Genomic DNA, 18683 nt, shown 5'->3' with positions numbered 1-18683 from the left:
TTAGACCGGTGGTTCTCTACGGGCTAGAGATGAAAACACTGCTCTGAGAAGACCCAGGACCTTTGGAATTTTCGAACGGAAGGCAGAGAATTAAGAATACGCATGAACCATGAGCTGCACCCGCTGATAGGAGAGACCCCTATTGCACATCTGGTTAAAGTTAACAGATTGCGATAGGTCGGACATGTTGCAAGGATGCCGGACAACAACTCGGAAAAATCGATTCTTTTCAGTTTCCCTTCCGGCACCAGAAACCGAGGAGCACAGCTCGCACTAGGGCTTGATCAGATTGCAAGTGGCCTAAGAGTGATAAGACGCCCAAGAGCATGGAACAGAGACTACTTCTTGATACAGCATGAGCCACTCTGGCTCTAGCCTGTAGGTCTGCTTTTACCCATGCTGAGCAACCTTAAGCTGAACAGCTAAAGCCCTCGGTCACCCCGGGACCGCCGTTAGGCATTACTTCAGGGCTTTTTAGCACTTACCTCTACGGATAGCAGAGCAACCTATTCAGGCCAGTTAGTTAACTACTAACTAACTGGGGCATGTCGATGGTCTCCCGTCGATTGGTGCCTTGCAAAATATTTACGATCTGTGATGCGGCCTTGATGACCGCACTCCAGATTTCTCTATTCTCGCACATCCTAAGCACAATATTCCCTGGCGTGGTGTCCGTCCCACTTATGGCCAGCATTTTGTGCCTTATCCGCGCGAAACGTGGACATGTGAAGAACACATGCTCCGCACCCGTACATGCGGGGCACATAGGGGACTCGGCATACCCGAACCTATGCAGGTACTGCCTAAGGCAGCCATGGCCTGAAAGGATCTGTGTCAGATGTAAGGTTACTTCCCCATGGCGCCTATAAATCCAGCATGCTAACTCTGGAATGAGTCGGTGTGTCCATCTACCTTTTGTAGTGTTGGACAGTGTGTCGAACAGTTGACATTTTTGCATGACACCGTATCGAGAAGTATTGTTGCCTCTCTTGTAGACTGCGACAGCAGCGTTCAACTGTACGCTTCTCTATTTGAGAGAATCGTGTGACTTAAAGCCAACACGGATGGTTAACGATTCTCTTTTGTGCCGATCTCCAGCCGCTTCGATATCTCGACTGTCGTATTGTGCGAATGACAATAATTGGCAATCATGCGACAGTTTAGCACAGTAATAAGATGGAAAATCAATAATTACTATGTATGTACTACTGAAAAATATCATCAATCGTGTGAACCAGAAAATTTGAATCCCAACTTCTAAACTTTTTCATTCAAAAATAGTTCGCTGTAGCGAAAGTCTCATCCAAATTTAGCATATTTAATCAAAAACAGGACAATAAAAGCATGAATCTTACAAATTCAATTAACGTCCTCGTGCCCGAATAAAAATTGACGCTAAGTGAATTGATTTCACTTCCATTCGTAATAGATGCAATAACACAGACAGCTACAGTCAATAACACACGAGCTAGAGATTGTCTATACAATGACAACAATATAAAAAGAAGTGAGCGAGAGAATTGTTGTTCATATTGAATTCGTGACAAAAAGCAAGAGATAAAGCAGATCGTATGAAACTTCGGTAGCGGCTACTGTCGCGTAGTGTTTCATTCCACAGAGGTAATCACAAAAATCTCGCTACTGTCGTGTGAATACTTTAGCGTACCAGTACATTTCCCTACCCTGGTGTTGGACCACTCCCGCTGCCACCTAGCCAATGAAGATGACCCCTCGTGTCGCGTTGGTCGAAGCACTTTACATCATCTTTGACGATGATGCTGATGAGCATCATGCCAGCCAAGACACAAACCGCCTCGTACGACACTGTTCGGTATGCGCACGCGACCCTTAGGCACATTAGTCTGCACGTACTCTCGAGTTTGCCGCGATGGCACGAGGTACCCAAAACCTTGGACCACACTGGCCCTCCATACCTGAGTATGGACTTAGTCACGCTAGCAAGGACTTTGCGCCTGCTACTACGGACCGCTGAGCTGTTTGCCGTCATGCGGGATAGGGCCGCTAATGCTATGGAAGCTTTCCTGCAGGTATAATCGACGTGGCTCCCGAATGTGAGCCTCAAGCTTCAAGGAGCGTTTTGAGGCGATAGTGCATGCACCAGCACTGATCGATGCCTCCTGCTTCGACTTTCTGTTATTTACAACCATAACCTCTGTCTTATGGCGCGCTAGCTTCAGTTTTCTGGAGTGCATCCAATCTTCCACTACGCGTATGGATAGCGCGGCCTATAACTCCACCTCTCTAATTGATTCGCCATAGACCTCTAGAGTTATATCGTCGACGAAGCCCACAATCACCACCCCCGGGGGGAACACGTCGTCATACATGGTATTCCACAATACCGGACCCAGGATGGAACCTTGCGGTACACCTGCGGTAACGTTGACGCTTTTCTGACCCTCGTTTGTGTTGTACACTAGCACTCGATTCTGAAAGTAGTTACCCAGAATCATGTACAACGGCGTTTCCATGAAACCTAATCCTTTTATATTTTTTACAGGTTCCTTAGGGTCCAAACTGTAAGGGAAAAATTCGTTTCGGATTGATTATCGTCAATTTATTTTCCTAAAAAAAATCTATCGTTTTAAAAAGAGATTTTTTAAGTATACTTTGACATTCAATCAATAAAAGTGGGTATTAAACCTAATGCTCTCCCCAACTGAATACCATTAAAATTTGGGAAATTTTATGGGGAAGAACATTGCCAAAGACTATATGGCTCTAAGATAACTTGATTTTGAGTTATTCGTGATTTACTGTGGAATAATAAGTTACATTTTGAGTTACATTTGATTTTCTAGAGCTGCCGCCGAACAAAAGTTTGTTCGTAACACCATTTTGTATCATCTGGAGGGTGAGCTCCAGATTTGTGCAATTTGGGACACCCTACTATAGATGACAGAAACAAAACCAAGAATTAAAAAGCTAGAGAATGATTGTGAGAAAGGTTATGTGAGGTAAAAGGGCCCTCAAAAATTATATGTCCAAAAACATCCGAATCATAAAAAGTGCAATAACTCCTGCTAGATTTGATGGTTTTTTCTCAAAAATTGTGTGACAGTTTCTAATAAAAAGCATTGCTTCAGTTCGAGGAGGCTGTCAGTGAAATGCGATTATAGCACTGCCAAGTTAGCTCTCGCGCTATAAATTTATAAAATATCTCACAACGTAGGGTACACAGCGGCTAGAAATTAAAATACGGTCTCTTTCCCATCGAGACGCAAAGCGGTTCGGATCTCAAATAAAAGTTGTTCTCAGTGATCGTTGGTTTAATTTAAGTCCTGTGTGGTGCTTGACTAGAATACAGCCGAAAATCCGATTCTGCTCTGAACATTGTGTTATTATTCTACATTAATAGTGTTTCAAAACGCACGGTCTCATTATATGGGAACGAGGTAACATGACGAAACAATGCATTTTTCTTTTAAAAATAGGCAATTTTCAGGGTCTTCCTACTCTTCAAGTGTGTAGAATAATAACACCAATTTTTAGACAAATCCAGCAAGTCTAGCAGGAGTTATTGACTCTAATAGTCTAATATTTCACATTTCTAGCTTCAAGGATACAATACTTGTTGAATATACCACAAACATCGTGAAACCATCTAGGAAGGTTAACAGAAATTCTAAATTTCGCGTAAAAAACACGAAATTTCGAGAAAAATCATTGCAAACTTAATTTGCTGCTAAGGCTCTTTAACTAGTAAATAAAGTAGAAATTAAATTTGGGATAAGATCTCAAAATAACTGTTATCTACCAGCAACCTCATACACTATTTATACACCAAAATCCCACTCCACAGCGCACAAAAAACTACTGCTAAGTAACTCATTAGAAATAGGGAACGAAACTTGCACTCAGGTATGTCAAGTTCACGTAAACGAAACATTCGCCTAGACTAAATAACAGTAAAAACTGTTTCAAATATTCTCCATATAGTAGATGGCCGAGCTCAGAGTAAGAAAGGCCAATAAAAAAAGATATCTAACTTTCATTAACTCCCTTGGCTCCCATCCGCTTCCCCGGGGGTATACGCATTTAAGCTGTGAAAGCTTTATGGCTCCAGCTTAGAAGACTCCGTGGAATTAGAGGAATCTCCAGCTAGAGCACACCACAAAGCTCAGGTGTATTATAGGAATGAGAAATCTATAATGAAATTCGGCAGTAAACAAATCATTGCCACAGCAGCACCGGTGTCTTAGGAGAGTCTCTACAGACTTTTTTTGTGTCCGTTTTGAGGGTAGTTTGTACTTTCGTGCGTGTTATAATTTTTTTTTTTCAAAATAACGAAAATTTTTCAGTGATTTGACGATTTTTCAAAAAGAAGAGTCGCTTCTTTGATTCATTGATCGTTAGTCGTTGATTTTTAACGCAAAATAAATGAATATTAAAACTAATAAAATTTCAGCCTTCAGTATTGCATCTAGCGAAATTTAGCAAACATCAACCCTTCAATAAATGAAGAATAATTAAATTAATAATAATTTCTATGAAACAGCAAGCAATTTCTATGAATAACATAACAAATCCGTCTGTTTAAAATATTCTAATGAGTTTCCAAAAACATTGGGTAATCACTATAAACAATCTCTACATCCCAATATTTCATTCTTCCAATCTCCACGGCATTATATTCTGTGGTAGCATTATCCGCACACACTATAAAGTGGCCAAACTTCAATTGAGCACAGGTAGAAACCAAACTCCTAACCACCTCAGAGCGTCAATGGAAGAAGAAAGCTTAGCTGTGGTGAAACCGAAGCCACATGTTCAGCATCACGATATCTTGTAGCGCAGGTATGGCAACTGCTATTCCTCAGTCATTCATAAATTATATCACATAGCGTTTGCTTTGTGCTTCGTGCGATTATGCGTGGGCGAACAGCGGCATTATGTTGCGAAGAGGAGAGCAAAAGGCGACTACGCCTTCCATGAATCAGCCTCGGAACGCTCGTGCTGGGAAGCGTTTGTGTTGCGTAATATATTTGTGCTCCACTGCAATCAGTTTGTCAACTTGTTTCATATTCGACAACACTCCCGCACCCTCCCTCCTTGTCGAGTGAAATGGGATTACTCGCGATGTCGATAGTACCTATATTTAGTGATCATCATTCGAAATACACTGGAGAATACCATAGCGAGGGATCATATTTAATCTACAGGCTTTTTTGGTTTAACCTGTAAGTTAATATACAATTTCTGTCGAATATTATTGCTAGGCAGTGGTAATGAAGCGCAATATACCTTAATCCTGGCAGTCGCTGTCAATTTACTACTACATATATTTATTTCACTCCCTGTGCTAAGAAAGAGGGGATTTTCTTTCAACCATGACTCGCCAAATGCGGCAGTAAGCCAGCTCAAAAGCAATATGCTCAAGCATTGAACACCCTGAACTCGTCGAAAAACACACTAATCCTGCCGAATCATAGTGCTACACAAGGTACAAGAAACAGAACCAAAGCCAAATTATCGTAAATTAAAACCTGATACTAATACATTAATTTAGTCTTAAATAGATCGCTTCAATAAGCAGCTCATCACGAACATTGAGCCCCAACGGCAAGTTTTTCTGGTACGGACTTGTCAGGTTGTTTATGCTGTGCTGCCGAGCGAGAGATTCCTTCCGGGGGAAACTTTTCGAGTAGCGTCTTCCCACACGAGTAAAAGTTCTGCTACCCAAGAAAGCCGCCAGGTGCGGCGAACAAGACGTTCATTATGATTCCTCCGGTAACGACCGACCAGACAGCAGTGAACGCGAACTGGTTCGACATAAATCTTACTTACGAGCCTGACGTCGTGTGGAAAACTCAGCAGCGGGGCCCGTACCTTTCGATCTTTGGAACTCATTTTGTTCGGTCCGATCTTACTGCGACCTGCTGCCTGTTGAAACAACTGATTAGGAACGCCGAAGTTAATCATGTTGCTGGGTAAACTTTCACCTCGAATCAACGGCAGGCGTAAAGTGCATTCGGGGCCTTACACCAATAATTATTGATAAAAATTAATATTCGATAAGCTGATTTGAGACTGGATTTGGTCTGACAATATAAAAAACAAGTTTATCACACAACAGTATAGAATAAAAAAACGTTTTAGATCCTTTTCTAGAATTCATTATAATGCTTTGTAAATTTTGATTCTATTTGTTTCAATAAACATTATTGCAAAATAGAAGTGTGTGCGGAGCTTCACAGTCCGTAGTTTTGTTGTTAATATTCAACAAAAAAAAAGTCATTGTCACTGAAACAAAACAGTCTCATAGTTAACGTCGTACGACGACTGGTGAATCATATTCAGAATTCTTTGGTTTAAAAAATTGACGTTAACAGGTTAGACGATTGTCGAATCGGACGAAGCGCTGAAACACGACTCCTTTCATAAGCCCTTTCGAACACTCTTGACATAGTCGCAAGTAATATATATTTTAATACTTTTTTATTTGTAATCAACTACATTTTCGTCTTCGTCACCGGCTAGCTACCGGCGATATGTAACCTTGCGCAGCTGTCCTAAAAATGAATGACGCTGTTGAAAACGGTTGAGCACTAAGAATTTGGTACATCCAACCATTTGTTTTAAGGGAGAATGCCACCCTTGCAGTTTCAATAAATCGAATTTTTAACATCTTACAGGGTATTACAGGGGCTATTTTTTATCATGGCGATAATTTTCTGAATAGTGCTGCGTATGTGCGTATTTTTTAAATTTTATATGGTCAGTTGTCCACGGAGGGGAAGGGGGGGGGGTCAAAATCGTTAAAAACCTGTCCACGTGGTATGTGGATGGCCCCTTATCGCATATGCTTTCTACCGCAATGAAACGATACTAATATTCCTCAGTTTCTGGAAATCCGTCGTTGCACTCCCGAGAGTAACCAGGCCAGTAAAAAGGTGAAATGATATAATTTAAAGGTGCTTGAGAATAGCACGACAATCTCCATTGTGAAACATTGTCGTATTCCGTTCTTTTATGACGAATCAATAACGACGCTGGCTAGGACCTAAATTCTGTACTACTCGGGCAGGAGTGCATAACAAAATCATAACTCACCAATGACATTTTTTGCTATGAGTATTTATCGTGTGTAGATATTACCCCTTAATAGATGAGACTAATGACTTTCAATCAATTTCAATTTCAATTGAAAAACATTTGTTTCATTTTCGAGCAATTTGTGCATCAAATGAAAACTACTCGAAAGTAGTGTCACTATCATCTGACGATCGATTGTCAATTGAAAATTACAATGAGCGCTGATGAAGACAAGGAGCTTCCACACAGTACTTCACGCATACAAAGGGAAGAGGAAGTTAAGGAAGTCGTGACGGTATGATACAGAGGACGCCAATACCAGTTTCAAAACCCAAAGTGGTTACGAGGCGCCAGCGATCAACAGTAAAAAGAATCTCCGACATATTGATCGGAACTTGCCTATTCATTGGATGCAATTGCCGTTTCAACTGCGTCTTGCGGTGTCTAATTTCAAATGACACGCTGAAGGTAAGGAAAAGTGTCATAATATGCGCCAGTGTCTCTATCAATTGAGACAGTTATCAGTTTCATTTGAAATGACGGGATGAACACCAGACGGCAAAGAAACCCGTAATTAAATCTGTTTGACAGCGATCAACACTTTCCATCGTGATTCGATGACAGTAGCCGAAAAGAATCAAATGAGAATGAAGCTGTTCGAATCGAAATAACTGCGCGAAATATTTAGTTCCATTGTTTTGTTTCGAAACTGTAGAGCCTTGGTTGAACGTGTCTCAAAAAGTTAAAAAAAAAATGTTTGTTTATGAAAAATTATTACGAATTATCCTAAGAAAACCTAAAAGTTCCATTGCTAACAAGAGAAAACAAAAAGAATATATCTCGCGTAATTTTTCAAAAGGACCTAAGTAACATTGAGAGACTCTCTTTGATTATTAACTAAGTTATTCTTACATATTTCATGATACTCTTTGCTTAGTAAGCTAGGCAACATAACAATCTTTCGATCTGTTGCAAGAAATCGTTTATAGGTTTTATAATAACGCTCTATTTAGTGAAAAAGTGTGAGAGAGAAGAAAATCGCTCATTGTTACTTAGGACCTTTTGAAAAATTATGCGATATATATAACTTATTTTATTTGAAATTCTTGAAAGGTTCTCAACATGTGCTTCATTTACTTGAAAAACCTTTCCAAAAACCGATAAGGCAACAAATAAAATGATTCACAATTGATCACAAACATCTGCAGATTTTTTGTTATAAGTCAATTTACTTTTTTGGTGGATTTCCATTTTTTTTTGGAAAAAAATCGTGTCCACGTCAACTCCCCCCCCCCCCCCCCCCCCGTGGATAAGCGAGGACATTTTTGTGTCCCCTACCCTCTAAGTTGTCCACGTGGAATGTGGACGGTCTTATTATACTATGACTAAAAGGCAATTGAAATGAAGAAGCCACATAGCATACTTCAAAAACTGTCCATGTGGCGGCGAAATTATTATGCGGTAAACTCGGTATAGTATGATACAAAATAATTTGGTTAATGTAACAGTATTTGGCTTTTTAGATAACATAATAGTGTTGGGCCGATTAACTGAGAACGAGTCAATTGCCAGAAAAAACTCATGTTTACTGCCATGATAGAGTACCACAATTTTCCCCCAGCAATCTGGTATTGGGCCACCTTGTGACCCAGTTTTCGCTCCCTTATAATTCAATACGAAACTCTTATAAAACAAATGTTTGGTTTAGATTATGCTACGAATCCTCTTGAACTGTGACAACCCGAACGTACACATAGGTTTCGCATAGATTCTCTAGGATTCCTTGCATTGGAATCGTGGGCGTCCTCGATAGCGCTGAAAAAGGAATCCTCACAACTGTCCTTTCTATGGGGCTAGGAGTCTAGAATGCGAAACCATCGGATTCAAAACCTTCCACTCTCAAGGAGAATTGGAAACACCCGGACGAACACATAAATTTCGCATACTTTCGCTGGGGTTTCCCAGATTTCAGATGCCTGTATACGACTCTGAAAGATTTTTCAAAATGAAACCTAGACATTGGAATCGTGGCTGTCCTCAAAAAAAATTCTACTCTGTCTGTGAGACTAGCAATCATTGAAGAGAATTCTATATTGAGAATCCGTCAGATACGGATCCAATAGGAAACGATTAGATTTGCATTAGTTTTTTCACAGAGATTTTGAAGGACACTAGAGAAGGTATTATTTAAATCGTAAATTTTCGAATGCGAATCCCTGTCAAGTGCCACCAGTGAAGATTAGGACAGAGAAATCGTGTCATATGAGACAAACTTAAACTTCAGTTAAACTTACTCCAAGATTATGTAGTTATTTTTGAAAAGAACAGTTTATTAAAACAAAGGATCGAATATGAAATATATACTTACAGAAAATTTCAACATTATTTTATATCGTTTAAATCGTTCAAAAATTTTGCAAAAATTTAATTTAATTTTATTTCCTGGAATAAATTTGTGATTCTGTTGGTATGTACAAAGAATTCCTGTTCGCATTCCAAGCAGTTGAAGTAACTTCGACTTGTTGAAAGAGATTACTGAGTTGAAATTTATATTTTCTCAATCAGATCCACTGTCTTCTAAGAAAATTTGATCCAAGAAAAGAAGTAAGTTTATCATTCTATCTTTCGTGATCAGTATAATATTCGTTATCGTGTTGGTTTCGTTCTTTAATTTCATCTGGAAAAGAGATAGACACATTGCGATACGTATTCCGCAGTGAAAAAAGTATTCAATCGGATATGACACCAAATCGTAGAGGTCCCAAAATAGCCTTTTATGCCTAAAAAAATCAGTTTTTGGGCTAAAGAGTCGTTTAAAAAAAAATCACGTCTCGGTTGAAAATTTTATCCCTGAATATTTTTTTGTTTTCCCTGACATTCCCTGATTTTCCTAAGCAAAAAATGATTGGTAGACTCCCATCAGCTGATAATTTGTTGTTGTTTTTGTGGTAGTCACAAAAAAATGGGTCGTGAAAAAAGGCTAGAATCCGTTGAAAACATCGTTTTATTCAACTAAATGAATGGGACTAAACATAATTGGTGGGTATTAATCGAGTCACGAAATTACCTCGTATTTTTACCATTCGCATAAATTGCTAAACATTGGCCCATAATGCTGGTAACGAAATCCTCTTTTCCCCGTGTTATAAGCCACCCAGTATTTATCTCATAATATACATTGTAATGATTTCTAACGTATGTCAATAACTTTTAAAAGTTAAATTAAAGTTTAGTGATCGTGAACACCATTACTCTCTTGAAAATTGTTAGTCTGAATTAGGGATGTTACGGATATCCGCATCCGCAAATGCGGAACATCCGCATGAAAATTGACATCCGCATCAACATCTGCATCCGTAATCACATATCCGCATCCGCATCATACCATGCGGATATTGAAAAAAAAATATCGCTTCATAAAATATTGCAGAAAAATTTTCCTTAGTGTATTTACTGCTCGCCCAAATAACTTTTGCACTGGGGAGGGGCATGGTTATGTGAAAAAAGCAAAATATAACACAAGGGATGCTACGGATATCCGCATCCGCAAATGCGGAACATCCGCATCCGCATCCGCATGAAAATTGACATCCGCATCAACATCTGCATCCGTAATCACATATCCGCATCCGCATCCGCATCTGCAGATGTCTAAAAAATCACATCCGTAACATCCCTGCTCTAAATCATGCCAGGATATGTGAGCCAAATATCGGTATTTTGAGTACTGTAGGAAGTAGTACCGTGGAATGGGGTGAACTTGATCAGTGGGGTGAAATTGATCACCTGAAAATTCGAGATAAAAAATACTAATCAAAAGATATTGCTCTTTCAACACTAGGTAATGTTAACGTGTCCATAAACGCAACTTTTGCATGATTCACATACATGCCAAAGTTAACTCTTGCATGCCCGGTGCGATTTTTCATATTTTCGAATAATTATTCTAACTCAGTCAAAACTCAATCAAATTTGATCAAACAAGTTTCCAAATAACAAAAATAAAGTATTGAATTCACTTGAAGTAATCTTAGATGAGGGTTATTTACGTTAAATTTGGAGAAGTGAGTAAAGTTTGATAAAAGCTCAAAAAATGTTATTTTCAACAATGATCATTCCATACCATTAAAGAAATACTGATGAATTCGCAGGAAACCACAAAGGTTTTAATTTCAGAGCTAGTTTTTGAGCTTTTGCAACAAACCGAATTGAAATGGGTCTAACGACGATCAAATAAGAGCAAATTTAGCAACAAGCAGCTAGTGAGCCAAAATAAACAAATCTTAACCAGAAATGTCGTTATTTTCGTTTCGTAAATGATATTTTTCAGTACAGAAATCATCATTTATCTTGAACATGTCGAAAAAAAGCACATTGCCGAAAGAATGTATGGATTTCAATGGTTTCAAGACGACAGAAATTTCACCAATAGCCATAGAGGTTTACTGGAGCACATACCAGTACTTGTTTTAAAATTATACTATTTCGGGAAAAATATACATGAAGCTAGTTAATTGGAAATAGTTATAAAAATTGATCAATTTCACCCCGTTCAATGGTACTATTAATGATATAATCGTTCATCCTGAATTTTTATGATTTCGCTTTAGGGTCAACATTAATCCTGTAGAATAGTGATTCCTAAACTTTGATTATTATATCCAGTTTGGAAATTTGGGCCGTAGAACTGTCTTCTTTTTGGCTTTATAAGCGCTCGTAGTGTGCATCCAGCATTTCCTTAGTCATTAACCCTCTAGTGCCAAGTGCCGCCTTAAGTCAGTTAAACCTTTAAAAAGCTTTAATCAATACTTAAAAATGTTTATTGAGTTTCGTAGTGATTTTTTCGAAGTCCGTCTGAAAATTAACTAGAGGGTTAATTACGCTTATGCTCCAAAGCACCCGAACGAGTTTCTAATCCCAAAAGACAGTTGTCTGTACTCTTGCTCTTGCTTTCCAGCTTGGGGGGCTGTGCTCTTACCGATGGAGTTTTAAGACCCCTATTATCAAAATATTCTAAGCATGAAAAAATCAGAACCTTTGAAAAAAGCCTGAGCAAAATACACTGAAGTCTTTTTTTATGCGAGTTATTTTTGCGGTCTTTTCTATACGCAGTTTTTCACGCGATTTTCTACAATAACGCGGATTATTTTTACGCGATTTTTTTAAATAACGCAGACTACTTTTACACGGTTTGGAAGATGATTATTTTTAAAAATAAGAAAAGTGAATAATTATTCGTATGGTTCGTGAAAATATAATATTTCTGTTTTTTTTTTTTTTTAATCTAATCAATAAATATTTTCAAAATACAGTAATCACCCGATTATATCTCACCCTGATGATTCATGGCGTGATAAAATAGGGAAAGTGATAAAATCGGGAAATTTTTGAAATTTAATTTTTTTTATTGAAGATGTTAAATCAACAACTAAATACGTAAAATCAGCGATTTTCAATTTTTTTTTTTTTAAATTTATCTGTACAAACATATGAAAAAAGCTGCAGTTGTTTTTTCATAAATCGATATATCTGAATAATGACAAAAGATAGAGTAAAGTTGTCAAGGGATGAATTTGAGAAAACTGTCTGAGCTTTTATAAAAAATATTTAAAAAATTCAATTTGGGATCCTGTATTGAAAAAAAAAATTCAAAAACAAAAAGTGACTATAAAAAATCGATCATCACTATTTTTTTAAAACATTATTTCAGATAGATAATTCAGTTGCCTAAAACTTTTCTGAACAAACCTGAAAAAATAAAAAACCTAAAAAAATCGATGTAAAGTTGCAAATAAATTACAATTAAGTTTTTTATTCGTTCATGTTGTTGTTTGAATTGGTAAAATGAATTACTTGCTTTTTTGTAGCGCAGTACCATAAGCAAAATATTAGATGTTCTCACAACACTAAACTTTGCCGAAGACAGCATGCTGATATCTCACACATATTGCAACCAGAAAAATCTTAAAATGTAAATAACGATTTTTAATGCCTTCTCATAAAAAACTTTATGTTGCTTGCAATATGTAAGAGATAGAAACATGATGTCTTCTGTAAAGTTCCTTGTTTTGAGATCACCTTATACTTTGCCTAAGACACCAAGCGTCTATCTTTATCTAATGAAAAAGTAAATATTCTATCTCACTTTTAGGAGGATTGATCACCCAGTTTTCTACATCAAAAGATGCGTTTTCAAAAATTTTGAAACTTCTCCGAACATATTATACGGTTATAATAAACATTTGTACCACTATTCAATTATTCGCACGATAACAGCAAAATGTAACAATGTGCAACGATAGAATTTTTAATGTAAACTGCATCCAGAATGATACACAGAATTATGAAAAATATCTTAAATATTGAAGCGTAATAGAACATCAGTTCAACCTGACATTTTTTTAATGACATGTTTTATGATAATAAAATCGGGTGAAAAATGTGATAAAATCGGGGGCAGATAAAATCGGGTACAGATATAATCGGATGATTACTGTACTAGGATGATAGTAAATTTTGTGCCAACCCATTCTAAAGGTGCCGCCACACGGACGCTGATTCCCTTAGTTTCTAAGTCTTAGTTGATTGTAAAAAGCATTTTTTCATCACTGAATAGTAGGCTATGAACTATTCGGCCATGCCGGAGTGGTTCAGGGTCTCTATGTTATAGCTTTTGACAGTACAATCCCGCGTTATCATGAAAAAAAGTGCTTTTTACAATCAACTATGACTTAGAAACTAAGGGAATTAGCGTCCGTGTGGCGGCACCTTAATCGTCATTTAAGAGCATACATACTTTACTCAGAAAGGAGACCGCGAATACAAAAAAAAAATTTATAATTTTTCAGTGGTGTAATTTGCAATTGAAATACGTATTAATGAATTTCGCTGATGTGTAATCACAAAGCATGTTTTTCACTATTATGTAAAAAAATTTAGCGTAAACCACAGTCATAAAAAAGAAAAAACTTTTTTGCAGTGTAAGGATAAACCTGCACAGGTATTTTGTTATCATTTGTTTGTTGATGTTTACTCACTTGACTGTATCTTATCAGCAAAGCATTATTCAAAGAAGGAGAGTCTTTCAGACCCAACCTTTTAGCAACGCTGCAATGTTAAAAATACAGTTAAATCGCCCAAGCTAGTGGTTGCAATCCTATGTCACCGTGAATACAAAGAGTTAGGCCTCTGTCATGGTGAACGCGAACGCGAGCGATGGGGCGAGAAACTTGTCGTAGGTAAATAAACAGCTCTCTTTACGGCTGTTCATTTACCTACGGAAAGTTTCTCGCCCCATCGCTCGCGTTCGCGTCTACTATGACAGAGGCCTTAATTAATGCTCTACATAAGTGTTCCGTACTAAACTTTTTTAAACATTTCAAGGTTAATGTTTTTCGGAACCCCCCAGACCGAGTATCAAATATTTCATCAAAAAGTAAACACTGAAAATAACATCTAGAAATATAAAAAAGTTTACCGTTTATTTACTCTCAAGAAAAATTAAAAGAGTTGCGTTCACATCACGTTAATAATAAACCTAGGTAATTGTAAAATTTCTTATCCTAAACCAACCAATCTTAATTATAGCCAACGAGCAAATAATCACCTTTTTATTATTATACTGCTTTTTGCTCAATACCTTTTCGTCGGAATAAATATTTGTCATTACAGCATCAGACCATAGCGCACAGGGTATGGCTTTCAGAAAGGCTCACAACTCCACTAAAAACTTTCTCATCAGCATTATCCGGTGTGACACGCGAAGAAATCATTCACATGAAAAATTATGCTAAATCTTATTCAATCACATGCACTTTTTCTTCTGGGCTTATTGTGATAGGCAAACGATTTGTGAATATTTCCTTCCCCGCGGTAGTGTATGAACCCGTATTAGAGGGCTTTCCGTGTGTCATCATCGGTTTGCTTCTTTTGTGCTGCTGCTATCAAGGGCTTTCACTATCATTAATCACAGAACATTTGTCGCATTCACTCTTCTTGATCTTTTTCGCACACTCTTAACTTGCGCCACACAGCCTCCTTATCTTTCCCTTCACCAAAATCTATTCTGTTTTGTTATCTCTCGCTGCTTGCACACTCTTGAGCTCTCTGCTTTCTTTCGCTACATAATGCCTGACACGACGAACACACACGCACGCACATTCGCTCTGCCTTTTTGCTCTCTTCGAATAGCGTAGTAAATATTGATTTTCTTGTTTTTTCCTCTTCTTCGATATTTACATTCCTTCCCTACTGGGGTGGTGAAGCAGCACTGTTCGAGGGATTCTGTGAATTCTAATTCGATTTTCTACTGCACTATGCTCGATATGGTACGGGCGACATGCACAAATTTATGCTTAGCGACACGGGGCTCACTTTTTCTATGCTGACGAGATTATTTCTCAACGCCAATTTTCACACAATATAACACGCAGCCCAGAGGGTGAAAAATTCGATTTGCACGAAAGAAAATTTTTCTTCCCAGGCCGGAAATCACTAGAACACGAAACAGAGGAAGCGGTTTTTACGCAATCTCCGGTGAAAAGCAGGCTGGGTTTGGGTGTCCCATTTTCACGTAACCTTTTCTTCATAAATTGTACACTTCGTCCTCACCTCGTACTTGGCGTCCGTGACCGGAAGATTTGGGTACTCTATGGTTCGACTGGAATTCGTAGCCGGTCGGTCAATCAAAAAACTGCTGAAAACACTTCACACGGAACACACCGAGAACCAAAAAATCCACCGAACACACTAAAGAGTGACAACGACGACTACGGCTGCGACGGTAGGTACAGGGGACGTAAAGCAAGTACTCGCTTACGGATCCTAAATTTTATTGGAGCTTTCTTCGAGATCAGTACCGGTTATCAGCTTGTTTTCCACAGAAACACTATAAAATTAACTACCTCCAACGGAACACGGCCCTGCTGCGGAAGGGCTGTTTTGTCTGTTTCAGTTCTCCGCGCTGGTAGACATTTTGAATATCACACAAAATCCGCAGCACAAGACGACAACGACGACGACTATGAAGGCGAGAAGCGCAATAACATTGTACTTCGGATGATGCTTCTCTCTCACTATATGGCGTTGGGATTTCGACTTCCCGTCTACCGACTGCTAGACTATACCTTCTGCTGCTACTGTAGAAAAGCAGCCGGGCCTGTTTGCTCTCAGCTTCTCCGATGTTGGGTTTTCATACAAAAATCGATAATTTTATGCTCACACTCTCCTATAGGACTATGCTACTCCAGCTCGTTCAATAGCATATCAGACCCAAATCACCCGCAGCATAAAACAACATACTTCCCATGCGTTTATTCTCTCTCTACTATGCTCTCATATTCATTCATGCGATGCATTAATGCTCTTTAGTTCTAAGTCCTGCTCTTTCTCGTTAGTTTGGTCCCATGTATTTATACATTTGCTTTCCGTGCTGTTCTATTGTTGTCACCTTCTAACTGACGTCGATTATTATTCTCATGCCGCAGACGCTCCTCAACAACAAAATATTCTCCCTTACTCTCGAGAGTATTATGACATTTTTTCCCAACGAGAGCGCAGCGCTCTGAAGTCAAGTGAATGTTAAACGATATAACTTGACACAACCAATGACAGCAGGTTTAACTTTTCTGCTAGCTTATCGTTTATTGTATCGTTATTGAAAACTAGCCGGATTGGGGTGATTTAGATCTCAATTGTAAATTTGAATACCCCTAATAATTGTCATCAAATTTTCAGATTAGAAAAAAGAAATAAAAGTTCCCAATCAACTCTTTCAGTAGAGTTTAATGGAAACTTATAATTCTTTTTTCTGATTTCTTATATCATTCTACTAAGACGCTCAGCAAAGATTTTTCAAATTTTCAAATTTATTATTAGTAATGTTATTTATTAAATCATGCATGTTTACTAGGGTTACCATTTGATCAGAGTTAAAAATCAGGACAACTTTTTCCCAGCAAAAATTCGATTAAGCTATTTTTATTTTTTGAGGTATCAATAAATAAAACACGTAATGTGAGATTTGCACTTAAAAATAAGCCAATAGATTTATATTTAACGTATTTCTCGAACGATTCAATTTTGCAACTTTGATTTATTGGGTGTAAGTAGATACCTAAAAAGTGCAACATTAGTGAACTGTTTGAAATAAGCTTAACATTTGTCAAAAAACGTTTAACGTGCGAACCTCTCTGCTTACGTCAGTTTTGGGATTTCTGAGATATTGGCAACACAAATGTTGTCAAATTTATTTCTCTTTTGAAAAAATACGTGAAGAATTCAAAATGACGTGAGCAGAGTTGTCAAAAGGGTGGATGATTTAATACGAACTTTGCATTTTAGCGTCCGTCATTATGGCGCGTAAAAAGCTGGATACCACTTTTTATATAACATTTGAAAAAGCCGCGTTTTCTCAGCAAAACGTGATTTTAAAAAAAATGTTTACCGTTTTCCTTCGATTTTTTAATGAAGAATAAAAACCTGCTCTAAATGACTTAAATGACATTTCGCACACGTACAGTATATGGGAGAACTGTCATTTAAGGTATTTCGAGCAGTTTGTTATTCTTCATTTAAAAATCGAAGGACAACGATAAACATTATTTTAAAGCCACGTTTTGCTAAAAAAAAAATGCATTCTTTCAACTGATGTATAAAAAGAAGAAAACCGTATAAAACTTTAGGACTCAATTTTAAACCGTTTACGTGTGCCTCATGTTTTAGGTATCTTCTAACGCCCAATGAATCAAAGTTGCAAAATTGGATCGTCCGAGAAATACTTCAAATAAATAAATGAGTGTTTTGGCATATTTTGAAATGCAAATCTCAAATTACGTGTTTCGTTTATTGATACCTCAAACAAAGAAAACACCCCATATCAAAATTGTACCGGAAAAATTTGTCCTGATTTTTAACCCCGACCGAATGGTAACCCTAACAAGGGGGAATGGGGGGGGGGGTGTTAATTTTTGTCCAAATTATGTGTGACATCATTAATGGATGGTTCCTTATAGCGGATTCTTCAAGTGTTTTTCAATCACTCTTGAGAACTATTGAATAATAAAAACCACAAGTGCTTCAAAAAACCTTAATAAAACTTGATAGATTCAGTAATGGTTTGATTAAACTGTCATGGAACATAGATAAAACCAATTCGCATTTGGATTGTTACTTGGGATATCATGTCGAGAGAAGTCTTCGTCTTTAGATTTTTTGACTGAATCCAACCCAATTTTCGGTGTTTTTGAAGGTGTCGGTATATTGATTTGATGATCCACAAACAGGAATCAGATCACCAAATGGAGCAATGCCAATGCCTAATAAATATGGCGGGTAACATGGGCGCTGGCATTACCTTGGAGCAAAATTACTTTGCACGTCAGCTCAAGAAGTGTTTGACACGGGTTTTCATCGACCCATACCACCAATCTTCAAACTTCGGGGTATTTGGGACGTTTTTTATCGTGCAAGTCAAAATTTTCAAATTGAAACCGCTCAAACCACTTTCTGTACATTTTATCAGCTAGAGCATGTTTACCATAGACAAGAAATGGAATACGGTACTTTTTTCAGTTGGAAAAAATCAAAAACAGTGAACATGGAGACTTATTTTAAACTCTAATAAATTT

General features: G+C 37.8%; 1 protein-coding gene across 9 annotated transcripts in view; it reads right to left on the bottom strand.

The window, feature by feature from the left end:
- LOC129731044 (semaphorin-1A) overlaps window positions 1–16263 on the bottom strand; it is a 446018-nt gene extending 429755 nt beyond the window's left edge. For 8 of the 9 annotated variants that reach the window (XM_055690762.1, XM_055690761.1, XM_055690765.1 and 5 more), the window contains exon 1: window positions 14663–16263. The gene's annotated coding sequence lies outside the window, so the exon portion shown is untranslated. The remainder of the gene's footprint in view (window positions 1–14662) is intronic. The other variant, XM_055690763.1, reaches the window with a different exon arrangement.
- Window positions 16264–18683: the final 2420 nt, after the last annotated feature.

This window comes from Wyeomyia smithii, chromosome 3 (genome assembly GCF_029784165.1).
Source record: "Wyeomyia smithii strain HCP4-BCI-WySm-NY-G18 chromosome 3, ASM2978416v1, whole genome shotgun sequence".
In the NCBI taxonomy this organism is placed as follows: Eukaryota; Metazoa; Arthropoda; class Insecta; order Diptera; family Culicidae; genus Wyeomyia; species Wyeomyia smithii.
The sequence above is the reverse complement of the archived record's forward strand: the minus strand, read 5'-3'. Positions and strand labels throughout refer to the sequence as shown.